The 3,864-nt window shown below is 37.4% G+C and overlaps 1 non-coding gene across 1 annotated transcript; it reads right to left on the reverse strand.

Moving 5' to 3' along the window:
• Positions 1-2,241: 2,241 nt before the first annotated feature.
• Positions 2,242-2,348, reverse strand: LOC128281810 (small nucleolar RNA R71). Its single transcript, XR_008272083.1, has one exon. It is a non-coding gene; the product is annotated as a small nucleolar RNA R71 (small nucleolar RNA).
• Between the last annotated feature and the right edge of the window lie 1,516 nt (positions 2,349-3,864).

Consider the following 3,864-nt stretch of genomic DNA (forward strand, 5'->3'; position numbering starts at 1 on the left):
TTAAATAAATTATTTTTAATTAATTATGGAGAAAGGGTCCAGTTGAACCGCACTGGTCGAGCCAAATTGAGTGAACCGAACCAGCCACTAAATGGGAAGCCCAGATCTGTCCATATGCTGACCCAAATCAGAATTTTAGCTGATTAAATATGCTTGCAAAAAGGCCCTCAAAATACTTCTAAATTGCATTCAAACCCCACCTTAAATTATGGCTTTGTAGATTTGCCCCAAGCTTAAAATAGCAAAGTTGAAACTCTCAACTTTGCCATGTGTGTGGCTGGCCAAGGGAGGGCTCTTTGGCTGCTGGAATTTTCTATTTTTAGCAGCCAAAATCAGCTATAAAAGCCACCCCTTGCTGATCATTCAAAGCATCCCTCACTTCACATCATTCTCTTATTCCCTCTCTCACTTTTCTCTCATTTTTTCCCATTCCATTCCCTCTTTTTCAAGTGCTGATTTCTTCTCTTGGGAAAGAGGCTTCCATCAGCCATTTTAGAGTAGCAATTAGGTGTTCATAAGCCACCTTGATAGCCAAGGCCAATGAAGATCGAAGAACAGAGCAACTAGTCAAGGCATGGAGAAACACCGAATTTGCCTCTTGTTCTCTAACTCTTTAATTTTTGTTGTTGTTTTGACGAATGTTTATGAATATTTATGCTATTGAAATGGTTATTTTAATCAATTTAGCTTAAATTATGTTTGTGTTGGGTTGATTATATTCTATTTGCTTGAATTGTTAAAATGATGTTTATGCTGTTATAAGCCTCGATAAGATGCTTGATTAAGTAAAATCATGCCTAAGTTATTCTTACGTTACGACTGTGAGGTAACTAATGAATTAATTATTTAAACAGATTGCAATTGTAATTAGTTGACACAATACTTAATCAGTGCATGTTTATTCTTCTAAGGTAGCTGAAGGTTAAATTAGCAATATATCTGGAGATATTATTGCCTTGCATAACTTGCAAGATTATTGTGATTAAATTGTTCCAAGGTAGGGATATCTTGTTCCTTCACAAAGTCTTTTATATGCTTATTAGTTTTAATTAATCGTTTGAATTGACATAGGGGTATGCAAGAGATTTGTTTAATTTAATGAGTATGTATGTGCAATAGCATGTTTCCTTGCTAGAATCTGTTTAGTCGGTTGAATTGACATAGGGATATGTCAAGAGATGAATGGATTTTTGGTATGTAAATTTGCTCATAAGTTAGCGAATTACCAGGTTGCTGTGAATTTATTCGTAACAGTGTAAACATGAGTTTAGTAATTCGGAGTTCAATAAATATAATTAATTCAACACAAGTATGTTACATTGATTAAATCTTATTTGAAATCGTGCACTAGAACTCCTTTGTTTTATTTTTAATCATTTACTTAGTTTTTAAATAGTTTTTGACCACATTTTAAAACCAAATTATTTTTACCTCACCATAGTGTTTTACAGTTAATTTAATAAATAATTCTTTTACAGTGCCTGTGGGTATGATAACTAGACATTTACTTGTCACTTTATTACTTGTTGCGATTGTGTACACTTGCACATTTTTCCGTTGTTCCAAGTTTTTGACGCCGTTGCCGAGGGCTGTTTTAAAAAGTCATTATTTGTGATTTTGTTAGTTTTACATTTTGGTTTATTTTTCTGTTTAATTTTTAACTTAATTAATTTTTTTGGGATTATTTCAAGTGTTTATAAGTATTGACCAGATTACTGACTTACTCCCTATAGACCCTGAGATTGAACGAACTTTTCGACAGCGAAGAAAACTAGCGAACTAGAGAAGGATTGAAGGAATGAATTTTGAGAATATGAATCAAGGAAATGGAGCAAACCTTGCTCAAAATCCTATCCTTATTGCTGACGATAGGGATAGAGCCTTAAGACAATATGCTGTGCCAGTATTTAACAATCTTAATTCGGGTATTAGGAGACCCGAAATCGAGGCACAACAATTTGAGTGGAAGCCAGTCATGTTCCAGATGCTTCAGACTGTGGGCCAATTCAATGGAATGTCTACAGAAGATCCTCATCTTCATTTAAGACTATTTACGGAGGTGAGCGACTCTTTCAAATTAGCTGGAGTTTTCGAAGATGCATACGATTGAAGCTATTCCCGTACTCACTAAGGGACAAAGCTCAAGCCTGGTTGAATTCATTGCAACCAAAATCAATTTCTACATGGCAAGAGTTAGCCGAAAGATTCCTCATGAAGTATTTCCTACCAAGCAAGAATGCTAAATTGAGGAACGAGATCACTGCCTTCCAACAAATGGATGATGAATCCTTGTATGAGGCGTGGGAATGATACAAAGAACTACTAATGAAATGCCCTCATCACGGAATCCCACATTGCATCCAACTTGAGCATTTTATAATGGTCTCAATGCTTACACGAGGATGGTAGTGGACGCTTCTACTAACGGTGCTCTCCTTTCTAAGTCTTATAATGAGGCTTACGAAATCATCGAGAGGATCGCCAGTAACAATTATCAATGGTCGACCAATCAAGCCGCGTCAGGAAAACGAGTCACTGGAATACATGAAGTGGACGCTCTCACTTCACTTGCATCTCATGTATCTTTAATATCCTCAATGCTTAAGAATCTTACCGCTAATGCGTCTAACAGTTTTGTAGCCCAACCACCTCACCAATTTGAGAGTATAGCCTGTGTTTATTATGGGGAAGTACATTTGTTCGAAGAATGTCCATCAAACCCAGAATCCGTATATTACATGAGTAACCAGAACCAAAATCAAGGAAGGCAGGGACTGGAATCCAACTTCTACAACCCATTGTGGCGAAACCATCTGATTTTTTCTTGGAGTAACCAAGGGGCTGAAACTAGTAACAACTACGCTCAATCTAGACCGACTCATCTGCCTAGTTTTTCCCAACTAGATCAGGCCAAATCATCCAATACCTTGGAGAATTTATTGAAGGCGTACATGGCAAAAAATGATGCCACTCTAAGGAATTTAGAGAATCAAGTGAGCCAGTTGGCTACTGAACTCAGGAACCGACCACAAGATGCTTTACCTAGTGATAAGGAGAATCTGAGTAATCCGGGGAAGGAACATTGTAAAGCGTTGACATTGAGGAGCGGAAAGACAGTAGAGCCCAACACTATCGAAGCTGAAAAGAAGCCAACTGATGCTCAAGACTCAAAGGAAGTTCAATCGAGTGTTGAAATTCTAGTTACACAAGAACCAGAATCTGCAAAACCCGACAAGGTAATTCCAGAACCAGCTAATTCTGATCAACTAACAACTCCGTTAGATGTAGAATTGCCGCAAAAAACAAATCAACCAGTTCCAATAAAGAAACCTCCACCACCCTACCCTCAAAGACTTTAGAAGTAGAAGCAAAAAATCCAATTCAAGAAACTCCTAGACATACTCAAGCAACTTCATATCAACATCCCGTTGGTTGAAGCACTTGAACAAATGCCAAATTACATCAAGTTTATGAAGGATATCCTATCCAAAAACCGAAGACTTGGAGAATTTGAGACGGTAGCTCTAACGAAGGAATGCAGCGCATATCTTCAAGACAAACTACCCCCAAAGCTGAAGGATCCTGGATGTTTTACCATACCTTGCAACATTGGAGTGACATATTGTGGCAAGGCATTATGTGACTTAGGTGTAATTATTAACTCTCAATATTTAGAAAGTTGGGGATAGGTGAAGTTAGACCTACTACGGTTACACTTCAACTAGCAGATCAATCCTTAGGACATCCAGAAGGAAAAATCGATGACGTATTGGTACGTGTAGATAAATTTATCTTTCCTGCTGATTTTGTTATCCTAGACTTTGAAGCAGACAAAGAAGTGCCAATTATCCTAGGAAGATCGTT

The sequence above is a fragment of the Gossypium arboreum genome, chromosome 1 (genome assembly GCF_025698485.1).
Source record: "Gossypium arboreum isolate Shixiya-1 chromosome 1, ASM2569848v2, whole genome shotgun sequence".
Taxonomy (NCBI): domain Eukaryota; kingdom Viridiplantae; phylum Streptophyta; class Magnoliopsida; order Malvales; family Malvaceae; genus Gossypium; species Gossypium arboreum.